The following is a 26,963-nucleotide window of genomic DNA, read 5'->3' on the forward strand; positions in this document are numbered from 1 at the left end:
CCCACATCACAGCTGACACCAGGGTCTCTACATTCATGGGACCCCAGAGTGATGCCATTCATGAGCAAATAAGCTTGCAATAAAATCTCAGTGCCGAGATTCCCGGCAAAGTATTCACAAATCAATTATGATCTAGAATAGAATACTCCCACACCCTACATGTTTCTTTGCTTGAAATTACACCAGTCTATCTTTATTTTTTTCAAGTTCAAATGTCATGGCCTTAAATACTATTAAAAGAAAATCAAATACCCTGGAGTCTCAAAATGAAGTTTCACTAGTCACTGTACACTCAGGGTCTACCTGTATGTGACTTCTCCATTGAAAGCTGTTGATATATAGTGATGAAGCTGTGGTGGGCGAGGTTGCTATCCATGTGCTGTGCAAGTGCAGAGTACAGTCACTGCCAGGAGACAGGCAGACACTGACCACTTAGGGAGGTCACACCTCTGAAGAAGAAAAGGATTCTAAAAGAGTATATACATATGCATACATATGCACATATACATACAAACACACATGCATACCTACAAACATGAACATATACCCATGCCATGCACTATTGAAATGTAGACTTCTGAGGGAATTTAAGGATAATGTTAAGACATCCAGACAAATATTTATCACTTTCCAGGCCAGGTTGGCTACTAAAAGAATCGGAAGCCAATTGTCTCATGTAGTTTGTGAATAAGATTTAAGAAGCAGATTTGCTACAGTTATAGCCCATTCAAAGAATCATGAGAATGTGTGTGTGTCCCTCTGTTGTATCTATGTATGTGGTATGTGTTTTGTGTGTGGTATGTATTTCTGTGTGTGGTATGTGTCTCTGTGTGTGGTATGTCTCTCTGTATATGTGTCTGTGTGTTTCTGTGTTATGGGTCTGTGTTTATGTGTGGTGTCTATGTGTGTGTGTTGTGTCTGTGTATCTCTGTGTGTGTGTCTATGTGTGTGTGTGTCTGAGTGTGTGTGTGTGTGTGTGTGTTGTATGTCAATGTCTTGGTGCTGGGGACCAACGCAAGGTCTTGAGAATGCTAGGTGAGTGTTCTACCATTGAGTGGTATGTTCTAGTTTGCTTTCTCTCTTGCTTTGACAAATACCAAGACCTAAATAACCCTACATTGTGTCAGGTTAACAAAACGTAAGCAGCACACCGTATAATCCTAATGACAGGGACAGATTCACTTGTACCTAAGAATTTCAACTTAGGCACCCAAATTTATGCAATTACTCTCTCTCATGGCACTTGGAATCAGAAAGCCTACCAGTCTGTAAATCCAGCTAGTACACTTCTCAAAAGTCCTTATTTCACTCAGTCTTTAATTCATTTAGTTACACATGGAACTTGCCTCAATTACAGAGTAGATAAAGATTATCCATGGGACTTTTCATCTGAATTTGTTTACTTATACCCAATACTATGCATAAAAATATTCCATCACCCCAGCATTGCTGAATGTTCAAGTCCTATATGTATAATATAACTGCGTAATATACACATGTGGCCTTCAAACATGTTCCTATGTACTTTAATATGGCATCTCTTGATTGTATATAACATTAAGTGTCATATAAACAGTACATAGTAAATAGTGTACTGTATTGCTTCGAGAACAATAACAATAAAAGTCCATATGTTTTCAGTACACATGCACCTTTTGTTTTCCAAAAACATTCAGTCCTCAGCTGAATCTAAGGATGAGGAATAGTTTTAAATAGGGATCCAACTATAATGAGTGCCGTATGCTGTTACAAAGGTCAGGACTCTTTAGTGGCACTATTCCAGCAGTCTCCCTTCCGGTTATCAAAACTCATATGCCCTTTGGTCATAATTATTAGAGATATGTTCTCTACCTTCTTTGATAAGGAATTAAGGCCAGACTGTCTGAGTTCAAACCCCACCTCTGCCACTTACTAACTCTGTAACTTTGGGGATAGCATTTATCCTTTCTTTCCCAACAGCAGAAAGCTAGAGTATAGAGTAAGGGTAATATCTGTGTAGGTGAGAACACTTTGTGAGCTGTGAAGTGTTTGTATGAATGAGGGATGCAGTCATCATGTTGCGTAAGTCAATGTTTTAGTTTTTACTATATGCCAGGAACTCTGCAAAATGCATTCTATCAATTATAAGTTATCTTGGTTGAAGTTCATAGCAATCTAAGATAGTGCTATTATCATCACCATTTCTTGATGAAGAAACGAGGCTCAATGTTGCTAAGTAACTTTCTGAAGGTCATAGAGTGAATATGTAATAGATCTCAGGAGTGTTATTTCATTAACTACATTTTTGCACCTTTATCATAATTTATACACAAATAGTTCTCAATGTTACCATTAATATGTATGATATATACCCTAATGAATATCTTTATTGATGCTACATGACTATATTACTTACTTTTCTGTTGCTGTGAGAAAACATTATGACAGAAACAAGTTAAAGGGTTTAGTTGAGCTTATAGTTGCAGAGGGTTAAAATCTACTCAAGTGAAGCAAAGACGTGACAGCAGGATCAGGAAGCTAAGGGCTCACATCTTGAACCAAAAGCACAAAATAGAAAGTAAACTCCAAAATGGAGTAAGTCTTCAAACTCCTAAAGCCTCTCTCTAGTGATTTGCTTCTTCCAACAAGGCCTTAACTCCTAAGCTTCCTCAAAGAGTGTCAACAACTAGGAATCAAGAATGCAAATGTCTGAGACTATGGGAGACATTACTTATTTAAACCACCACAACCATATTCAATGATTTAAAACATAAACACATTATTCTATAGTTCTAGAGATCAGGAATAGATGGAAGTTTCTGTCCCACATGGCTCCACAGCTGTTCAGTTCAAAAGAAAAATACAGAAGCTTATATTATTTATAAGGTGTTTGGCCTATTAACTCAGGCTTATTACTAACTGGCTCTTACAACCTAAATTAACCTATAGTTCTTGTCTATGTTTACCAATATGACTTGATACCTTTTTACAGTGAGGCATTCTCATCTTGCTTCCTTTGCATCTGATTTGTGACTGACTCTCTACCTTTCCTTTTCCCAGAATTCTCTTATTTTCGTGGCCCCACATATGCTTCCGGCCTGGTTACTGGACAATCAGCATTTTATTAAATTGGAACGAGTGATAAATCCTGACAGTGTATACGAGTTTTATCACACAGCAATTAGACACACAGAATGGAAACACACTTCAGAAACAAGAATCATTGTGCCATCAGGTTAACATTCCTTCTGAAGGTCTCAAAAGAGAATCTGCTCCTTAATCTCTCTGGCTTATCTTCCATCTTCAAATTATCACGGAGTCAGTGCTTCTGTCATTGTATGTCCTGTCCTGATGCTGAATGACCCCTAACTCATCCAATGATAAGGCCATTGTAACTGTTCTGGTCTACCAGTCCATTCATATACACCACGAGCCTTTCTTTCTCAAATGTAGAAAGCCCCCTTTGCAATTTGACAAAATATGGCAATCACATTATTTGCCCTGGAGTTGTAGAAGGAACATATTTGTATAGACACAATGTTTTTGTCTATCATACTTTGAAAATATCAAGTACAAAACTATATATAATTGAATAATTGTTACTAAAATAAAAATAAATTTCTTCCATCCTCCCATATTTGATGCACATAGATTTATGTTTAAATGAGACTGTTAACTTGATATTTTCTCACTAATTTAGTGAATTAAGCTGTCAGTCGCAGTAGATAAGGAAGATACACAGTTTCACCTCTTTCCAATGCTGATGCAGGAAGCTGGCATTGGTGGCTACTGGAGCTATGCTTTATGTAATGGGAACTAGCCCATAAAACAGATAGTGAAACTGTGAACCATAAACAGCATTTGAGCTCTACCACAACAACCTGCAGAGTTCAGATTTCTAGCCTGGGTTCCTTTTGCAGGTTATAGAAGATCCACTGACTAACCTTTAAAAAAAAGGCAGGTTTGTGCTCCCAAGGAAGAGAAATTTTGGCCAGGGGTAGCAGGATTCAAAGTCAAGTTTTAGAGGCAAGTGGTTTCAGGGCAGCTGAATTATAATTACCAGATTCACACCTCTTTATCATTAAGCATCTTACTATAAACTATGAACAATAAAAAATTCCTTTGTGGTGATGAAATCAGCTTAACATGGGCTACAAGTTGTCCTGCCTATACTTCCTGCCTGGCTACAGGCCAATCAGTGTTTTATTAAAATACAATTTCCAGGGTATAAACCATTGTCCCACAGAACACATGGGTGATAAGTGCTGCTTAAAGCCATCATACCTCCTTCAATGACTCCTGCAAAATTTCAACTGGGTCTTCCTGGACCACATAGTGCTTTTTATACTGGAGCACAAATCAAATCACCCTGGCCAACATCAGATGACTGAAAATACCTAGAATTTAATATTGACTGGGAAGAACTGTTAACCAGTGACTTGGGAATTTGCCAACAACAGTTTTGGGAATTTAAGGAAGTTTGTACTTCACCCTAGCTCTCAGTTTCCCACGGGATTAAGCACTAGCTGATCACTAAGATACATTAATGTCTTCCTGACCACTTGTTTTACCTCCATTGTTACAAACTAGTACATCCTCCTGTGTTTTCTAGGTAAATCGAGATGAATTTCACCTCAACATATACTCTTGGCAAGAAGACATTTGGAATTAAAGGGGTCAAGGAAAGTGAACTAACAAATTAATCTTGTTTTTGTTTGTTTGTTTGATTGGTTTTGTTTTTTGTGGGGAGATACACTTTCTGTAAGAAAGTCTTGGGAAAACAAGAATAAACTAGACACTTCAGTTGTAAACTAAAGTGGTCTTAGTAAAGGTTATCTTGTAAAAAAGCATCAAATGTGCACACACACATAAGTGTATGGATATGTGACAGTCAAAAGGCAGCTTACAGGAGCATCTCTCTCTTTCCACCATGTGTATCCTCCAGTATTGATGGTGTTGAACTCAGATTTGCCAGGCTAGGCAACAAATGCCTTTACCTGCCAAACATCACCAGTCCCAAGAAAGGCATCTTTAGAACTGATTCTTGAGGGAGTTGAAGAGATGGTTCAGTGTGTAGAATACTCGCCTTGCAAGCCTGGGATTAAAGTTCAGTATAGTAAAAAGGAGCGAACCTCTTTCCCAGTGCCTGGCTAGCTTAGCCCCTGAAATAACCACACAGAAACTGTACTAATTAAATTACTGCTTGGCCCATAAGCTCTAGTCTCTTATTGGCTAACTCTCACATCTTGTTTTAATCCATTTCTAGTAATCTGTATATCACCACAAGGTCGAGGTTTACTGGGAAAGATTCTAACCTACATCTGTCTCAGGCCGGAGATTCATGGTGTCTGCCTGACTCTGCTCTTCTTCTTCCCAGAATTCTGTTCTCTCATTCCTGCCTACCTGAGATCCGCTTTATCAACTAGGCCAAGGCAGTTTCTTTAACAACCAATGAAAGCAACACAAATACAAAAGGACCTCCTACACCAGTTCAGACCTACAGAATTCACTTAAAGCTGGGTAGACATGCCAGCTATCTGGCATTTCAGAACTTGGAAGGCAGAGACAGGGGAACCCCAGAGCAAGCTGGCTAGCTTAACTAGCCAGGATAGATGATCTCCAGGAAGTTCAGGGAGAGAGCCTGCCTCATTAAATATTGTAAAGAATAAGCTTTGGAGATGCAAGATGTCAACTTTGGATCTCCACAAACAAGTACTCTAAGACACATGCAAGTATGCACACAAATACATAACATATACATGGCAGGAAGTTGGGTATAATTAACCTTAGAAACCTGAAAATGGACAACTCAAACAAAATTGATTTTTTCTGGCTATACCATGTGTATGCTATGTTATCAGAATTGCCAGGACTCTGCTGAGGTAACCCAGCATGGGGCATAACTGAGGGTGATACAGTGGTTTGTGCAAGCTCTCTGGCTTCTGAGAAAGATTATGGCAATGGGCATTGGAAGGACTGTGGAATTCCAGAGTAGTCCAAGTGTCATCCATAAGAGGAAAGAAGGAAATAACAGAATAAGGTGTTTTGAATACCAAGTCAGGGCAAGAAAGAAAGCCAGCAGGTTTAAAGGGCTAAATGAAAGGAGACTCTCATTTTCTTCAGGTGAGAGATCAGACTGGAAACTGGTGGGATGGAAGAACTTGGGAGATACGATGTGATAGAGACAAGCAAAGCTACCTCTTCCTGCTTAAAAACTGAATGGAAGATTGACCCATGAGAAAACGTGAAAGATGACCACACTGCTGTCTTCAAGGTCTATTCCATAGTTGGATAACCAAGGTCAAGTTGCAACATAGCTTCACGAGGAGAGTACCAACTCTGTATCATGAAATACAAATCATCAACAGTGGCTTTTCACAACTAGGTGAACAGAATTGGACTCTCCCATCTTCTGCTCTCCAACTCATGAGGAGTTTCAACTGACATTTTAAAGTTGGAAAACAAATAGCCCCACTTGCCCCACTTAGGTAGGCCTACTCTGATGATGAACTTTACACGTTTCCCAGGCTTATCCATAGAGGTCCTAACCTTGACACAAAGGATAAGTGGTTAGTCAGTGAGTCAACTGCCTTTCCACCCATCCTTCCAATTCCTGAGGTTGTGTTTGTTTGATGTTTTGTTTTCTACCCAACGAAAGTTCTTGAACCTAAATCTTTGCCTGATGGCTTGGTTGCAGGAAAACCCAAACCAAGAAATTGAGATGAAAATCCCAACACTAAGATCAATCAGTATCCTTTGTCTTCCCCAAAAGTGAAGCAGCAAAGAAATACACTTGTGTCAGATTAAGAATTTGATGATCTTAATATTTTAGGACACAGTCTGGATTTTAGTGGCTACATTAAATAAGTGTTGACTGAATAAGCGAATAACATAAACTCTGTTGCCATACCTCACAGAGTGACAACCTTTGCCTATAAAATAATGACTATTAAATAGTTTAAGTTTCACAGGGAACTCAGTGTCTGTTGTAACTACTTATCTCTGTTGTTGTGTAAAAGCATCTGAGGACAATATGCAATGAATGTAGATACATTTCAATAAAACTTCATTTGTAATCACATGCCAGGCCACAAGGCATAGTTTATTAGTCCCTAGTATAATCAAGTTGGTTTCACTACCAAATAAGTTAGAGGGAAGGCAGAGGAGTTCAGGTGTCTCTGATGGCTATTTTGATATTTTTAAAATACAAACTTATTTTATAGACATTTTTATAATTCAAGATGACTATGCTTTACTGGAAGCTTCACTGACCATTAGAGCGAATTTACAGTGCACAAATTATGAAGAAATAAATTGTTACACAATAAATAGCAAAGGCAGATGCCATAGCTGACTTGATAGGGGTGTGACTCAGTAGCCCTCTCTAAAATGCAGTTTCACCATCTATGGTTTCAGTTATAAGCAGTTAAATGTGCTCTAGAAATACTGAATGGAAAATTCTAGAAATAAATACCAGATGAATTTCAAATAACTTTGTAGAAGTGCATTATGTTTTAGTACTGTTGTTGGTATCTTAAACCTAATTCAAAACTATTTTAAGGGGTATATATACAGAAAAAACCATGACGTATATTTACCTATATATGTGCATGCATACACACATACATGTGTATATAGACTTAGTTCGGTGATATCTATAGTTGCAGGCATTCATTGAGGGCCAGGAACCTATTGCCTTGGTAAAAGCAGAAGATCACTACATATATGTCCCTTAAGAACGGACAGCAAAATAGGGAGGGATAAGTACAAGAAGGTGAAGTAGCCTAAAAGGCAGATGTGGTGTTTTCATTCGTATTGGAAAAAGAAATCATAGATTTCATTTGTTTCCCTCTTGAATATCCAGTTACTCGGGCATACAGACCAAGGTTCTAAATAAGGTCCGTTAAAATTTAAATAGCCCCGAGATTCTAGTCTGGAGCGCGCTGTGTGGTTGCCGTTCCCCAAGTGGTATCAGGCCCAGAAGTCCCTTCGCTCAGTGCGGGACACGGAGGAGGGCTATGGACATGTTTTCAAGCCGCCAGATTTGCTGACAATCAAATCTCTCCAGGCTCCTGATAAAGACAGCTCCCAGGACCCACGGAGCGCTGTGGGAACCCTGAGGGAGAGTCAACATATATGGCCAAAAAAAATGCCAAGAAGGAAGTTACAGGCAGGATCTGGCATCAAGATGCTGAAGAGGAGGGAACATTCTCACTGGCCAGTCAGGATGTCCTGAGGAACAGAACCATAAAGAGAGCTAAGCGGAGACACACCAGACTCCAGCCAGATGGAGGAGGGACTTCCAAAGGGATTAAGGATTTGGCTATGCCTTCAGGAAGAGGAGAATTTAGCAGTGGTCCAGGAGAGAAGCCTCAGGAAGGACCAACAACCAGAAAGTACACGATCAGGGCCGCAGCACAGCCCAGGGCAGTCCTGGGTTCTGTTACTGTAGATGGCCCCACCTCTTTGGACCACGATCAGCTCTCAGGTCCCCAGCCTACTGGTCACAGTCAGCATCCTGCCTCCTTCGGCCTTAGTTTCAGTCAAGCCTACGCTGGGAGTGTCTACCATAGGCAGTTGACCGGCCTGAATTGCTCTGTCCGGGACTGGATAGTGAAGCACGTGGACGCGAACCCGTTCTGTGATCTGACGCCTGTGTTTAAACAGTATGAGAAATACTTAGTCGCCATTGAAAAGCAGCTCCATAGCAGCTGCGGCTGTTTCTCTGAAAGAGAGCCCAACAGGGGCTGGGTGGGGATGCAGCCTCCTTCCCAAAATGATGCTGTAGAACTACAAGCAGAGTCAGTCACATCTGAAAAGGCAGAGTTTATAGCTGAAAATAAAGCGGATCCATACCAAGGAGCAACAAGTGCCTCATGTAACTTTGGCAAGAACACGGAAAGTCCAGTTTGGGGTTCCTTAAGCTCTGGTCCCATGAATGGGGTTTCATCATCCACCAGAAGCTCCAGCGTGATTGGTAAAGGTACCACCCAGAGGAAACCAGCGTCCGCAAAAGAGAGTCCAGAACAAAGCTGCAGTGAAGAGTGCAAAAGCAAATGGGACGAGCCACCCAAGACGGTCCTCACAGAAGCGAAGGAGGAGGGCGTTTTCTACTCCAAAAAATGCAGGCTATTTTACAAGAAAGACAATGAATTTAAAGAAAAAGGTGTGGGCTTGCTGCATCTGAAAGCCACAGCCAATGAGAAGACGCGGCTCCTAGTGCAGGATAGCAAGTCAGGCAATATCCTCCTGAACATTCTGATTCCTCCCAATATGCCATGTACGCGAATGGGGAAGAATAACGTCCTCCTTGTCTGTGTGCCCGATCCACCGCTTGATAAGAAGAATGTCACCACCGAGGCCACTGTGCTGATTCGGGTGAAGACAAGCAAGGACGCCGATGAGCTGCACAGAATTTTACTGCAGTGAAGGGGTGCGTGAACACACAGGTTCCACTGGGGACCCTGCCAACGTCCTGCTTTTCCCTCTGGCTCCCAAAACGCAGTTTTTCATCTGTTTCTGCTTATGCCACCCTAGCAACTTCCATATAACAAAAATTTTGTGAGGAAAACGAAAGTCAACAAAAATACCAGTGTTCAGTTGAGTGTGGAGAAAGTGTGCTCCCTTCTTAAGAGTCTCCTAACATTGCAGAATACTTTTGAATAAAAAGGTTTTGGAATCTTTTTGGTATTTATTTACCGAGTAAATTAAGTACAGGTGACTTCTTAGGAAAAAAAAAGTCAGTATCCCATTTATAGGGGGAGGGACATTTTACACAGTTTAGAGTGAGACCCTCCTTGCCTTGGTCTCCTAGAAGATTGCCTACTTGTAGGGCCACCCTCTTCCACACCACAGTGTGTCTGTCTGCTGCATTCTCGACCTAACCACAGTGGCTATCTATGCTAGTGCTGAAAGTGCCAAAGGCTTTGTCCTAGATCAGGGATGGCTTCTGTAGGGTGCTGTATAACGTTTAGCAGTCCTTCCAGAGCTGTGGTTCTCCACCTGCCTAATTCTGTGGTCCTTTAAGCCAGTTCCTCAAGTTGTGGTGACCCCCCAGCCATAAAGTTATTTTCATTACGATTTCAGAACTGCAATTTTGCTACTGTCATCAATCATGATGCAAATATCTGTGTTTTCTGATGGTCTTAGATAACTGCTGTGAAAAGGTCTTTTAACCAACCCACAAAGGGGTTGTGACCCACAGGTGGAGGACCACTACTCTGATTCTGTTTCCATTCCTGTGGTACACATGTACTATGACTCTCTCTTACTGATCTACATCTACATCTAGGAGAAAATAAATTGTGGATGATGCTGGTGACATAAATATCCCCTGTCCAAATCAAGGTGAATGGTTTCTGCCCACAAAAGTAAGTACCCCGACAGACAGTGACATTCTTTGTACGTCCAATTCTCATTCAAACCAACTGTAAAACATTATTATCCCACTAGAAGTGGAATCAAATCTCTGAGAGCCATTTATTATATCTGTGTGAGCCATGCCTCATCTTTTCAAAATTAGCCATTAAGAGTAGACCAACATCAAAAAGTGAACCAGATAGGAAGAGCTGTATGGTTCAATATTGTGTCAGACACGCCATGGGAATGATAGATGAATAATTGATCAAACAGATTAACAGGTAAGGTGAACAGAGCTGACCAGACAAGATATGAAGCCAGGAGGCAAAGCTAACTAGCTAGAGTGCAACTTTCAAATATACTTTATAAGAAGAGTGTGTCGGTTGGGAACCGTGCAAGACCTCCTGATCGAAACCCCGTGTCTTGGTTGTAGTGTGCCTCTTCTCAGAGAATACCCTTCTTTAATCATCACAGGCTTCTATGTGAGCTGCCAGTGGGTGGATAAGCTTCATGAGAACATTAGAAGTCTCACAGTAGCCATGGAAACCTGCTGATGGTCAGGTAAAAGGTGGCTGTCAAAAGAGGGGTCGAAGGGACCTATTGAGACCCACTTGATTTGTTGACAGTTCCACAAATATATGTGGGTTTTTGTCACCTTTATACCCCATTACCCTCTTATCCCACTCTTTCTCCTACTGAAACCTTTCTTCCTCCCCCTTGTGCTTTGATGTCCTGTGTTGGGGAGACAGAGAGTGTATGTCACTGAGTTCCATTATGGTTACTTAGATGAGCATGAGTTGGGGGCCAATTTTCTAGACTGTAGGCAACTTATCAATGACCATACCACTGAAGAAAATGACAATCCTCCCCCAGAAGGCCCACAGTCTCTAGATGAGGGGTGGGGCCTTTGAAGCCCCTCCCACCACACGATGCAATGGTAATAGACCCAATCTGGTTTAGGAATAGTGCAGGTGGGCACAGCTACAGTGAATACATGAGCACATTGGTTGTGCTTCGTCTAGAAGACAGTGTTCCCCATCACTTTTCCACATCTTATGGCTCTTCTTCCTGCCCCTCCCTCTTTTATGATATTTCATGAGCCTCAGAGAAGGCAATAAAGATTTCCTGTTTAGTGGTAATCACCCAATAGTCACTTGGTGTTCACATTCTGACCATTTGTGAGTCTGTCCTCTGCCAAACGAATCTTTTCTGAACAATACCGTACTAGAGAGAATAGGAAGCATGAAGATCCCAGAGAACAGTTCACTGCAATCATCTAGGGATGGCACAACCATTGTAACCATGAACTCAAGGGAGCTGAGCAATCAGCATTGAGGCAGTAAAAGAAAATTAGTCACAAATGGGAGAGGAACTCATGGGCTCCTGATCTCCCATACTAAGCGATTTGCTGTGGCTAGATTCTGGGAAAGGGAAGTCAATGTCTTGAGTTGTATATCGACCAGTGAGGCCACCAAGTTCCAATGAATAGTTCCAAACCAATGGTCACACATATTATCCTGATTAAACTCAGTGTGACATAAAATTAGCAGATGTGAAGACATGGGAAACAAACTTAAAGAGGAAAGAGGGCTGACAGGAGTGAGAGAGAGATAAAAAGGGTAGGGGTGAGATCAACTCAAATGTGTTATATACTTGTATTAAATTGTCAAAGAGCGAATTGAGAAGGCAGTTTGACACTGTCCAGTTAACAAAGCAATAGTAGTAGATTCTCCCCTGGGACTTATGACCTCTCTAACCACCAGCTAGACCCATTTTTTTTTAAATTAAAAATTATCTTGCACATTTATCTGTCAAGTTGAAGGAGCTCCATATTTAGAAATAAGAGAAAGAGGTCATGGTGAGATTTTGATGGAAAAGAGCTATTAGTAATTGTTCCAGTGTGGTGAAATTTAGAAGAGAGAGCATTTGAATGGGGGTAATCACTTCTGAGCCATGCTGTCATAATATTGAGAGTTAAACCGTTATGCATAACAGTCTCACAGACTTTCCACTGCCAGACACCTCTGTAATTTATGAAGAAAAGGCTTCTTTAAATCACAACAAAGATGAGAGTTTGGGGGGCTGTCCTCTGTCAGCTCCAATTGTTCCAGATTGATGGAAAGATATGGAAAGCAAAGGACATTATTCGTATTGTCAAAACAATTCTTCAATGTTTAAATTTGATTTAGGAGAAAATAAATTACGCAGTTTTCACCAACCAGGCATCTGACAAGAGTTTTGTTCGGTGATAGTGCCATTCAAAAGCGAAAGAATGAAAAAAATTACCCCCTCTGACTGCATGCACTTATCATGACAAAATATTTCCATCCATCTTTTCAAAGCCCCTGCGCCAGAAAAATTATGATGATAATTTATAAATCATATGTGATATTATGACATACGCTGTTTCAAATATTAGAGGTTAAGAGTTCAATAGTGACATATCTAATTTAGGGGTTCACTCTGGCACTAATGCCACTTTAAAGCAAATAAATCCTGGCATAGAGGCCAGCATCATGAGTTTCTACACATGGCATGCTAGTAGCTCCCTCTTCCATAGTTAGAGTAATCTGGAAAGACTCTGGAATTGTCAAAAGGCCTTTTGATTTGAGCCCTACGGTTCTTCAAGGTTACTCGGATGTTTTAGTAAATATCTGCACTGAATCTGAATCTTAAGAAAAATCTAGGAAATTATCCTGTAGTTTCCCTGCCAAAATAACTCTAATGGATTTTCAGTAAAGAGGAGAGAGGAGTGGAAATCTAAATAGGTGTAATATAAACATTTATTCAAATCTAAATATGCCCGATATTATGTCAAGTTGAATGTAGAGATTAACCTATGTAATCATCCAAATGATCCTATGAAGTAGGTAAATTTATTACCCTCGTGAGAAACATGATGGTGAGATAATAAACATTTTGTATAGGTTTCCACACAGAAATTCCTTTAGACTAAAGTTCACACCCAGACAGGGTTGTGCAGAGCACATTTTACACATATCTCTACTGTCTCTTGGGACATAAAAGCTCCTTTAGCAAATGTTATACAGATATAGGGGAAAGTATGCTGTCTCCTGAGCAAACTAATAGACAACCTTTGATAGCTGACGAGTTGTCACTGAATCAGGGTCACATCCACTTACAGATACACTGTTTACAGATGTTGCTGTAAGGCCACACTGAATAGAAGCCACATATTATAAGGCCTGTAAAGAAGCAATTATTGTTCTTATATTTTCTTTAGTGTATGTATGTTATATGCGTCTGCGTGAACATAGATGTGCTGGAGTGCTCATCCTTGCATGTGCATGTACAGGCTAGAGGTTGACCATGCCATGTGTGGTGTGTGATTTCTTTCTGGATTCTGTAAATACCATTGGTTAATAAAAAAAAGCTGGCTTTGCCTGGTAGGATAGAACAGAGCTAGGCAGAGAAAACTAAACCGAATGCTAAAAGAAGGAAGGTGGAGTCAGGGAAGAAGCCATGGAGACACCGCAGGAAAAAGACAAGTTGGAACCTTGCTGGTAGACCACAAGCCACATGATAAAATATAAAATAATGGAAATGGGTTAAATTAAGATGTAAATCTAGACAATAAGAAGTTAGAGCTAATAGGCCAAGCAGTGATTTAATCAATACAGTTTCTGTGTGGCTATTTCGGGAGTCTTGGCTGCCGGGAAACAAACAAGCAACCTCCTACTACACATGTGCCTTTTTATATCACTCTTTATTCTAGTATTGGAAACAGGGTCTCTCACTGAACTCAAAACTTGTTTCAGCTGTCCTAACTGAATAGCAACCCCGGGAACCCACATATCTGTTTCCCAGTGTTTCCCAGATTTTGTGAATGTGCCGGGATTCAAATTCACATCTTTGTGTTTGCCAGCTAAATATGTCACCCACTGAACCATCTGTCTAGCTCCCAAATAATTATGAATTGACCTTTTCCAGAAGTCTGTCACTGATTTAGACCTTGTCCTAGAAGCTTCAAAGTTATTCCCTCCAGTGGCTACAGAAAGAGGCAGTACGTGAATTCAGGTGAGTTCCTTACCCAGGTTCTCACCTGGAGGACTCTCTAATGATGACAAGACAGCCACCAGTAGAGAGCTAGAGCTTTCAATGGGCCATTCTGGGAAACATTTTATTGAGGTTAATACCATAGTCCTCTAACACTCAACAAGGTAATATTGCATGGCACAGCGAGGCTAAAGGGAACCAACCCAGTGCCCTCTCCACTTATTGGTACACAGAGAGGCCTTTTCTCTTAATGACCTGGGAACAGTTTACAAAATGTAGAGAAAGTGAGATGCTCCAAAGGCCACACCACTGATCATCCTCAGGGAGCACCCTGAGAAGACTCAGTGAGGAGATCCTCATTCTGACTCTTGACTGAGACAATTCCAGAATCTTAAGCCTCGCCTCAGTTTCCGGTTTCTAGGATTAGCTGTTTTGAGAATGCAACCTTTACTGGATCTCTCCCTTTCCGGTACCTCTTCCTCATTTACAACACACATTTTTTATAACTGTCTCCTAAAAAAAAAAAAAATCCTTGAATTTTCACTTGGAGGTCTGTTTCTGAAGAAAATAAAACTAAGGCATATCAGGCTTTCTGGCAAAAACACTGTGATGGCTATTCTTGGTTGTCAACTTGACTATATCCGGAATGAACTACAATCCAGAAATGGAGGACACACCTGTGATCCAGATCTTGAGGCAGGAAGACAACATGCCTTTGATCCAGATTTTGAGTTGGGATGACACACCTTTAATCTGGGACACACTTTCTGCTGGAAGCCTATATAAGGACAATGGGAGAAGGAAAACATTGTTCATTCTTTGCCTTCTTGTCCTCACTTTGCTAACACATCCATCCTTCACTAACATTGGAGCCTCCTTCTTTGGGATACCTAGGCTTATTTGGATTCTGGAGACAGCATAGTCTACACTTGGATGTGTTACTCTGGTTCATTTACCAAGTCACTCACAAAGCTGCTAGTTTTATGTGGGGCTTGGAACAGGAGAAGGCTCTTCAATAGGTCCAGGCTACTGTGCAGGACACTCTGCCACTTGGACTATATAATCCAGTAGACCCTTTGGTACTTGAGGTGTCAGTGGCAGATAGAGATGCTGTTCGGAGCCTTTGGCAGTCCCCTATAGGTGAATCACAGAAGAGATCTTTGAGATATTTTAGAGTAAGGCTCTACCATAACCTGCAAACTATTAATCTCCATTTGAAAGACAGCTCTTGACCTGCTATTGGGCCTTAGTGGAAACTGACAATGGACCAAGTTACCATGCAAATTGAACTGCCTATCATGAACTAGGAATTATTAGACCCACCAAGTCATAAAGTAGGACATGCACAGAAGCAATCTATGATCAAATGGAAGTGGTACATATGTGATTGGACTCAAGAAGGTCCTAAAGACACAAACAAATTACATGGAAGATGTCTAAATTCCTATGGTTCCTACTCCTATTGTAATGCCTTCTTCTGTGAAGCATGCCTTCTACAACCTCATGGGGTGTGGCCGAGGATTGCATGATTGAGGAAGAGAAGACTAGGACCTGCTTTACTGATGGTTCTGCCAGTATGCAGGTACCACCCAGAAGTACACAGCTGCAGCATTACAGCTTTGGGACAACCCTGAAAGTTACTGTTGAAGGGAAATCTTCACAGTGGGCAGAACTTTGGGCGGTACACATGGTAACACAGTTTATTTCAAAGAAGAAATGGCTAGAAAGACAATTAGACAATTGTTCACTGACTCGGGTGTAGCCACTAGATTGACTGGCTGATCAGGTACCTGGAAAGAACATGATTAGAAAATTGGTGAGGAAGATGTCTAAAAAGAAGCATGTGGATAGATCTCTCCAAATAAGCAAAGGATGTGAATAGACTTGTGCTCCATGTAAATGTCCATTAAAAGGTGACTTCAGTCGAGGAGGAGCTCAATAATCAGATACATAGGATGATCGATTCTGTAGAGTCAATCTTCATGTCCAACCACTCATATCATTGCCCAATAGGTCAATGAGCAAAGTGGCCATGGTGGCAGAGATGGAGGTTATACACGGGCTCAGCAATATGGACTTCCACTCATGAAAGCTGACCTGACTAAAGCTGCTGCTGAGACCGAGATCTGCCAATAAATACCCTTTAAATGTATGTGTGTACGTATATATGTACACACACACAAACACACACACATGCACACACACACATTATATATATATATATATATATATATATATATATATATATATATAGAGAGAGAGAGAGAGAGAGAGAGAGAGAGAGAGAGAGAAAGAGAGAGAGATTCATTCTGAAAGTTCTGAGACTAGAAAACCCTGACAAAAACAAACACCAAGATTTGAGAAAGTTATAGAAGGTGACCCAGAGTTCTCCAGCTGTGAACTGATGTTGCCAAGATTTGAACCACAAACCTCTGGCTCCAAAGTCTATACTTTCCTCAGAACAGCTCTGTGTAGGTATAGATGAGTGTCCCTGCTCAGCTTTCTCTGCTGAATAGAAACCCGAAAGAGCATCAGGACCACCTCTGAAAGCTTTTTCAGGACGGGAAGAAAATTATTTCAGAGGGAAAACCAAACAGCAAGAATAGTCTCTCCCTGTTCTCACACAACAGTCAGGACTTCTCTCATGATGATAGTTTCTGGGCCACTACCCGAGCCACTGGAAGAGGGACCTATCCTCCCCTGCATTCTAGGAATCGACGTCTATATCCTCCCCTTACCTCGGCTCCACTACCAGCCCCAGGTGAACTATTCCCCTGAGCCTCACACCATCAGTTACCTTTCCCCAGGCATAAAGACAAACATAAAATCTCCACTTGGATTCTATTACTGACACACAGAATTCATGTATCCCCACTAACACAAATCATGTTTCTATTCTTCTTTAGTCTGGGGAAACAGTGAAACCATCACCCTCTTTCCTCTAAGGGATTAAAATAAGACACACGTGTGATCGATGCACTGCTGCCATTATTCTTCATCCACAGCCCATGATGAGAGACATTCAAATCATTTTGCCTGTCACATACTCTTTCTGCCTGGTGGCTGAACAAAAACTTGTCCCCAAGAAGAAACATCCTCTGTCAACAGACTCTGCTGCCTTGAACCTGCCCCAGGCACTATTAGGCAAAAGTGAAAGGTTTTTGTATCTTATGTATCGAATAAAGAAAACTAAGAGCATCGGCGGTCTTCTAAGAAGAAAAGAGGGAACTGAGGCACAGCTATGATATACAATACAGGCTATGGAATTGGTGACCCTAGAATTTTACAGTGGAAAGTCCACCAAGTAGTACATGGTATTCTTTCAGCCCGTGTGAATCCCATATGGACATGTCTTTCAAAAGACATTCTTATAATCATAGATATTATGTTAATTAATGTAAATTATTTACTAAGCAAAGGATGAGAATATGTCTGACTAGCAGAAATCAATCATTCAACTAAAACGAGTTGGGACTCATGAAGCAGAAATGCAGTGGGTCATTCTGGTCTTGTTATTTCAGGAACTCCATGATGCCTGGGTTCTTGACTTCTATACAATCACATCTTCCTCTGTCTCTTGATTTGTAGATGGCTGCTGGACTGTGGGCACCATTCCCCAGGGACACCTGGCAAAATGAACCCACACACAGAATCCAAAAGGTCAGAGAGCAATTGGACTCCCATCTCCCACAGGAGAGCCATGGTCTTAGAGCTGTGGATGCTTCTAAAACCTCTAGATCTGTGACCTGTCACCACCCACCAACCTTAGTTCCATATTGGTAAACATTCCTAGCATGTTGTCATTCCCCATTTAAATAACCTAGGTGAGCATATGTCTGTTCCTTCCAATCAAACAGCTTAACCAACATTTTCATCTACTGACTAAGAGATATTTCCCATCTGGGCAATTACACGATACCCCAAGGAAAAAAGATCCATGACTTCATTCCAGAGAGGGCAGCACCTTTCTTAATTAAATGTAATTGCTGTCACTCCTTCAAGTTAGAAAAACTAGTCTGTAGTAAGCAATGATCAATGGAGAATTTTGTGACTGGTCAAAGCATGGAGACTAATTGACTACTGAAAGCTCAGTCCTAAGCGAGACATTTATATCATGCCCTCCAAGAGAACATTCCAGAAGAGGGGTCAAAGAATGTACGAGAAAGAATATACTATGAAATGGTGGCCTCTGGACATGTCATGGCTGCTGTATCCATGAATTCACAGCAGCAGTAGCTACCAACCAAGACCATATGAGAGTAAAGATAAGTGAGGAGAATAATCTCAACAACTAGAATATGGGAATAATGGTTTTTCATAGATTCTGTACAGGGGTAACTGAGAAAGCAAAAACCTTATCCAAGTATTTATTGGGTACAGTGTTATATAATAGTTCTGACATATGGTGGAAGTAGTACATATTTAACAGTTTTTCTTTTAAAATATCAATATGCAGTACAGTCCCAATAGTAAAGTGTTTGTCTAACATGCACAAGCTTGTTTCCAGCACTAGAAAAAAAATCACCATGCTGTATATAACAGTACCTTATAAAACTTAATATCGCCAGGTTTAACTTTTATATATACATAGCATCTCTACCTATGTACCATCCACTCAGGGTCTGGAATCAGACTATCTCAATTCAAGTCTTAGATCTGCCACTTGTTGGCTGGCTAGAAAACTGAGCTGTTTAACCTCTCTGAACTTTTGTCTATTTATAAATTCAGTCGGTATATCTTCTACACATTGTGCTTTGTGGATTAAGTGGGATTATCCATGTTTCATATCTATCATGATGCTTGAATGCTGTAAGCCTTCAATCAATACTTATTGTCACCAAAGAAGCAACATACTCAACATTGATCTTAGAAATAAGACAATGAGACCATAACAAACAATTTTACTGATTTATTTCTAGGGTTCTTGTTCATAGTCAGCCTATTGTTTTAAAAGCTTACTAAAAATGTCTCATTACAAACTGGAGAACAAATAATGGATCTTTAAAAGTTGAAAATCAGTGTTTACTAGAATTAATGGAGCAACGTTTTCAAGGTTTTGGTCAGCTAATTTTTTTGGTTAGAGGATGAATTATTTTATACTGATACAAACAGTTTCTAAAATATAACTTTTCATACCAGGCAACAACAACAAACATTATCTGCAACTACATAAAAATATTCCATATAGTAGATAAACTAAATGAAGACGTAAGTTTGCTTCAAACTGTGGAAGCCAGTGCAAAATTAACTGTATTATACTCAACACCTCAATGGAAAATGGAGTATCCTCAATGGGAGTATGGCTTACATAAGCCATGAGGATAAGAGAAAATGAATTCCAGTTGATCTAAGGGGAGTGTAAACCTATTAGGACAAAGATGTTGCCAGCAGAAAAATGTAATTAAAATATGCCAGCAGGAAAATTCCCAAAACTCAGTGATTATGACAGTATCGGAAAGTTGCTACTCACATCACTAACAGTTCCTGGCAGCTTCCAATGCCAGCCTTTGTTAGGGCATGCTAGAATGTTTTCTCGAGAAGAAAGATCCCCTTTGTTAATTTACGTGCTTGATTTTCAAAATGAAGTAAAGTTCATGCTGGTGACTTTGTTTGGACAATGGATTATGCACATAAGGGATACGGTACCAGTTCTGAGCCTAGGTTCTTAAGATGTCTCATTTTTGCTTTGCATCTCTACCTTGGAAATGGCCAGAGCTTTCTTCATATGGCTTAAGTTCATCAACCTGAACTATGCATGCTGAACAGATCTGGCCTGACTGGACCCAAAATTCAGAGCAGAACTGTTGAGGTCAGCCAATGCCTTCTTACATTACTAAGCCAGCCAAGGCCGGCAGAAGTGTCCCTTGCCAACCTGTAGAGGCTTGCCCAGAAAAGAATGAAAATGCCCTTTTCCATGAGATTGTGTAGATATTTATTTCACGACAGTTTCTGACTGGTATATTCATGATCATTGACAGTAATAATTACTCTGTGTGTCTATATGCTGAGCCCAATCACAGGACTTTTGTGTGACATTTTCTTTTTTCCAACTTTAGAAATGGAGAATTGAGGGCTAGAAAATCTTTTGCATTTTTCTAGTATCTAATAGTAAATGGCTAGTCTGTGATTTGGAATTTGGTCCACTTTAACATTCCATTTTCTCTTCCTCTCTCTAATGTTAAACAATATATCAGTGAAAGCTGGTGAAACTTTTCTACAGAGAGGATATATATTTTTTCGAAGGTCAAGGCTAGAATGAAGTGTGCAACAGAAGAGTAATAGGCAATAAAACCAGAAAGGTGACCAGAGGCTGGGTTGCTAAGACCACATGTCACTGTTGAGAGTTCCTATTTTACTATGAACAAAAGCTGAGGATGGTGGCATGTGTCTGTAATCTTAGTTCCTGGGAGACTAAAGCAGGAGGAAGGAGAATTCAAGACTAACACAGTCAGCATAAGATATCAGAAAGAAATAAACACAAAGAGATGCTCATAATTAAAGGAAGGAATTCGGGTGTTTTAACCTAATGGATATTTTATGAGCACTTTGCGGGACATGAGGGTATCATTGGTCACCTTTAGAAAAAATAGAAAGCCCTACCATTTTTGAGTTTCCAAGATAGGTGAAAATAAATATATCCACAACTATGGCAAAAGGCTCCTGATCCACCAGAAGCCACGCTGCATCCAGAACTCCAGGTAGGCTCCCTGCTTGTGCATCAACACTCCTTCAGTACCTGCCCAGGCTACCCCAACTGCCCCTCCTCTCCTCCTCATTATATTCTGCCCCACAACTCCTCTGGAAAAAGTCCCCTGGCTCTACCAGAGGCCATGCTGACAGCCAAAACCCTAGGTAAACACCCTGCCCGTACACCACCAACCTTCCCCCAATGCCCACCTAGCCTACCTCCAACAACCCTCCCTCAGCTCATCATCATATCCCAGCCCACAAGTCTGGTTGGAAACCCTCTGCTCTCCCAGAGGCCAAAAATGCAACCAGAACCCTAGATAAGCATAACAGCCTAGAACTGCCCCTCTCTCTCAATTCCTCAAATTCAACACTCAACTGCCTTGCTCCATGTCCATCAGCTCCAGCAGAGGCCTCCTACTTGACCAGAGGCCACACCAGCCACCAGAACTTCAGGTAGCCCACCTGTCTGAGCACTGACTCCACTGAGTACCTGCCCAGCATCCTTTTAATCACTCCACCCTTTCCCATCACCATAACCTGACCCCCAACTCCTGTAGAGGATCCCCACCTGGAGCAGAGACCACTCCAGCTCCTAGAACTCCAGCCCCCAATTCAGCAGAAACATCCTGCTTGACCAGAGGCTAACCAAGACATCAGAAATCCAGCCCCAAACTCAGATGGACATCCTCTACTCGACCATAGGTCACGCTGGCCAGAAGACCAAAGAGGAAATAAAAACAAAGGAACCAAATGTCCACCCAACAAAGAATCTCTCAGGAATCTGCCCCTATACTTATAATTACCCCAAACCCAGATACTTAGATACCAGTATAAGAACACAATCAGCAACAACCAGGACAATGTGTTACCACCAAAGTCTGGCTTTCCTGCTACAGTAAGCACTGAATATTCAACACAGCTGAAGCTCAAGAAATGGCCGTAAAACCAACTTCATAAAGATGATGATGGTTTTAAAGAGGAAATGAATAAATTCCTTAAAGAAATTAAGGAAGACAAACAAAACTTGCAGGAAATCAATAAATCCCTTAAAGAAATCCAAAATAAAAAAACAAACAGTTGAAGGACATGAATAAAACTGTTCAAGCCCTGAAAATGGAAATAGAAGCAATAAAAAAATCACAAATGGAGTTAATTCTGGAAATGGAAAAGTCTGTGTAAGTGAACAGGAGCTACAAATGAAAGCATCAGCAAAAGAAAACAAGAGATGGAAGATAAAATCTCACATGTTAAAGATACAAAAGAATAACATATCCTTCAAAGAAAACATTAAATAAAAAAATTCTGACAAAACATCCAAGAAATCTGGGACACTACAAAAATATCAAACCTAACAATATTAGAAATAGGAGGAAGAGAATGAGAAGGAGGAGGAGGAAGAGGAGGAGGAGAACAAGAGGAAGAACAAGAAGAACAAGAAGAAAAAGAACAAGATGAACAAGAACAAGAAGAAGCCCAGCACAAAGGTCTAGAATATATCTTTAACAAAATCATAGAAGAAAAATTTCCTAACCTAAAGATGAGCATGCCTAAAATTGCACAAGAAGCTAATAGAATGCCAAGTAGATTGGATCAGAAAGGGAATTTCCCTCACCACATGATCACCAAAATAAAGATATAAAACAAAGAAAGAATATTAAAAGTTGCAAGGGAAAAGGCTAAGTAGCATAAAAAAACAGACCTATTAAAATTACAATCGACTTCCCAACAGAGACTCTAAAAGTCAGAATGGCCTGGACAGATATCCTGCAGACTCTAACAGCACTCTGATGCCTGCTCAGAATACTATACCCAGCAAAATGTTCAATCACTATAGGTGGAGAAAACAAGATATTTCATGATAAAGTCAAATAAATAATCTCACAAAACCAAAAGAAGGAAAGCAATACATATAAACATACAGCACCACAAACAAACTTATGGGACACAATGAAAACAGTTCTAAGAAGGAAGTAGTTCATAGTACTAAATGCTTACAAATTTTTTTAAAGAAATGAATATTTTCTCAATAGGTAGCATTTACCAAAGTTAAATCAGGATCACATAAACAATTTAAGTAGATCTATTACCCTTAAAGAAATAGAAGCAGTTATTAAAATGCTTCCAATCAAAAAAGACCAGGGTCAGAAAGTTTAATCACAGAATTCTGCCAGACTTCCAAAGAAGACCTAATGCCAGTACTCCTCAAATTATTCCACCAAATAGAAAGAGAAACATTGTCAAATTCATTCTATAAAGTTACAGTCACTCTGATACCCAACCTACACAAAGATTCAACAAAGAAGAGAAATATAGATTAATCTTCCTCATGAATATAGAGGCAAGATTATTCAATAAAATACTTGCAAACTGAATTTAAGAACAAATCAAAAATATCATCCACCATGATCAAGTATGCTTCACCTTAGATATGCAGGGATAGTTTAACATATGAAAATCTTTCAATGTAATTTACTATATAAACAAAGTGAAAGAAAAAACCACAAGACCATCTTATAAGATGCTGAAAAAGCCTTTAACAAAATATAATACCCCTTCATGATAAATGTTTTCAAGAGAGCAGGGATAAAAAAGAAATATATACAAAACATAATAAAGACAATTTGCAACAAGCCAATAGCCAACATCAAATGAAATGGAGAGAAATTCAAAACAATTTCACTAAAATCAGGTACAAAATAGGGCTATTTACCCTCTCCATATCTATTTAATATAGCAATTGAAGTTCTAATTGGAGCAATAAGAGAGCTAAATGAGATCAAGCAGATAAAAATGGAAAGGAATATGTCAAAGTATCACTATTTTCAGATGATATGATTGTATACATATGCAAGCCCAAAAATTCTACGAAGGAACTCCTACAAGTGATAAGCACCTTCATCAAAGTGGCTGGATATAAGATTAACTCAAAAAATCAGTAACTCTCCTATATATAATCAATAGATGGGGGAGAGTGAAATTATAAACACAATATTTCATGATAGTCACTGCTGTTATGAAACAGTTTGGTGTAACTCTAACCAAGCAAGTGAAAGACCTGCATGGCAAGAACTTCAAGTCTCTGAAGGAAGAATTTGGAGAACATATCAGAAGATGGAAAGATCTCCCATGCTCATGGATTGGTAGGATTAACAGAGTAAAAATTGTCAGCTTGCCGAAAGAATCTGAAAATTCAATGCATTAAAATTCCAAAGCAATTCTTTACAGACCTTGAAGGAACAATATACTCAACTTCATATGGAAAAAAACAGGATAGCTGAAACAATCCTGTACAATAAAAGAACTTCCAGAAATATCATCTCTCTTTATTTCAAGATCTACTACAGAGCTATAGTAATAAAAATTACATGGGATTGGCATAAAATCAGACAGGTGAATCAACTAAATTGAATCAAAAATGCAGATGTAAATTCATACACCTAGGGACACCTGACAAAGAAGCCAAAAGTATACAATGGAAAGAAGAAAGCAACTTCAATAAACGGTGCTGGTCTAACTGGACATTGCCATGTAAAAGAATGAGAACAGACCCATATCTACTGCCCTGAATAAAACTCAAGTCAAAGTTGATCAAAGACCTCAACGTAAAACAAGATACACTGAACCTAATAGAAGAGAAAGTGGGAACAAGGCTTGAATATATTGGCATAAGAGACAACTTCCTGAACAGAATACTGATAACATGGGCACTGAGAGCAAAATGAATAAATAGAACCCCAGAAAACTGAAAAGCTTCAGTTATGCAAAGAACTCTGTCAATAGGACAAAACAGTAGCCTATGAAATGGGAAAAGATTTTCAGCAACTCCACAACCAACAGAGGGTTAATATCAAGAATATATAAAAAACTAGCCATCAACAAATCAAATAAGCTAATTAAAAATGGGTGCAGATCTAAACAGAGAGTTCTCAACAGAGAAATTTTTAATGACTGGGATACATTCAGAGAAATGTTCAACATCCTTAGCTATCAGGGAATTGCAAATCAAAACTACTTTGAGACTCCACCTTACACATGTCAGATTGGCAAAGATCAAAAACACAAGTCACAGCTCATGCTAGTGAGGATATGGAGTAAGGGGATATGGAGTACACCTTTATTGCTGGTGTGAGTACAAACTTCTAGAACCACTGTGGAAATCAATATGGCAGTTCCTCAGAAAACTCAGATTGATCTACCTCAAGACCCAGCTATGCCACGCTTGGGCATATACCCAAAGGACATTCCATCCTATCACAAAACTTTTGCTCAACAACCATGTTCATAATGTTTTATTCATAATAGCTAGAAACTGGAAACAGCCTATTAGATGGATAAAGAATATGTTTACACAATTTTCACAATGAAGTATTACTCAGCTGTTAAAGAAGAAAATGGCATCTTTCAGAGAGGCTTCATCCAGCAACTGACAGAAACAGATGCAGAGACCCACAGCCAATTTAGACAGAGCTTGGGGGAAATCCCACAGAAGAGCAGAAAGAGGGAAAGAAAGGATCGTAGGAGCCAGAGGAAAAACCACAAGAAAATCCACAGAATCAACTAACCTGGACTCATAGGGGCTCATAGAGACTGAGTTGACATCCAGTGAGTCTGCATGGGACTGGCATATGCTGTCTGCATATAGGTTACAGTTGTGTGGCTTATGTAGAATCAAATATGACTGTGAAAAAAAGTCAATGAAATGATTCCTAATGATACTCGTTACACTCATAGATCAGTGCCTAGGCCAACTGGTATCAGAGAGGTGACACAGAACAACTGATAGTAACAGATGTAGGGACCCACAACCAAAGACTAGGCAGAGTCAAGGGAACCCCACAGAAAAGGAGGGGGACAGATTGTGGGAGCCAGAGGTGGTGTGGGAGGTCCTTCTGTCTATGTGCTGCTTTTATTGGTTAATGAATAAAGAAACTGCCTTGGCCTGTTGATAGGCCAGAACTTAGGAAGGCAGGGAAAACTGGACTGAATGCTGGGAGAAGAAAGTCAGAGAGAGAAAAACCATGGAGCTGCCAGAAACAGACACTGGGAATTTTACTCAGTAATCCATGACCCCATGGTGATGCACAGATTACTAGAAATGGGCTAAATTAATGTAAGAGCTAGCCAATAAGAAGCTAGAGCTAATGGGCCAAGCAGTGATTTAATTAATACAGTTTCTGTGTGGTTATTTCAGGTGTAAGCTAGCCAGGCAGCCAGGAACCAACAAGCAGCTCCTCCTTGCAACACAGAGGGATGGAGGATACAAAGAGAACACAGTCCACACAATCAACTAAGCAGGACTCTGTAAGCACAGAAACAGAAGGAAAAACAGAGACCCTCTATGGGTCTGAGCTAGGTATTCTGCATATACATTATGGTTATGTAGCTTGGTTTTCTTGTGGGAGTAGGAGGGTGTCTCTGACTCTTTTGTCTGTGCTTGGGACCCTTTTCCTCATACTGGGTTGCCTCGCCCAGCCATGATATGAGAGTTTGTGCCTAATTTTATTCCAATTTGTTATGCTGAGTTCAGTTGATATTCCTAAGAGGCTTGCTCTGTTTTTTTAAGAAGGGTAATGAAGGGGGAGTAGATCTGGAGTAGAGGGGAGGTGGGGAAGAAGGACTGGGAGGAGAGGAGGGAGGGGAAACTGAGAGAAGAATAATTCTAAAAAGAAATATAAAATTGTAGAGTAGGGAGATGTACATGCTGCTTTAAAGGTATAAACATGGGGCATGGTTGAATGAACGAAGAAGTAAAGTGATAGAAAGGACTCCAGTCTGGGACTTAAAATAGTTTGGTGGTTAGGAACACTCAATGCTCTTGTGGAAACCTTGGATTCAAATCCCAGTACTCACATGGTGGCTCACAACTCCAGTTCTGGGTGAGTCCAATGCCCCCTTTTGGTCTCAGCTGACACTGCATA

General features: G+C 40.2%; 1 protein-coding gene and 1 pseudogene across 3 annotated transcripts in view; one reads left to right on the top strand and one right to left on the bottom strand.

Moving 5' to 3' along the window:
- The window catches only part of Tafa1 (TAFA chemokine like family member 1), a 524,535-nt gene that overhangs the window by 457,560 nt on the left and 40,012 nt on the right, over positions 1 to 26,963 (bottom strand). The gene's annotated exons all lie outside the window — the stretch shown is intronic.
- Positions 7,914 to 9,658, top strand: LOC125403212 (nuclear pore complex protein Nup50 pseudogene; annotated as a pseudogene).

The sequence above is a fragment of the Myodes glareolus genome, chromosome 3, assembly GCF_982192425.1.
Source record: "Myodes glareolus chromosome 3, mMyoGla1.1, whole genome shotgun sequence".
Taxonomy (NCBI): domain Eukaryota; kingdom Metazoa; phylum Chordata; class Mammalia; order Rodentia; family Cricetidae; genus Myodes; species Myodes glareolus.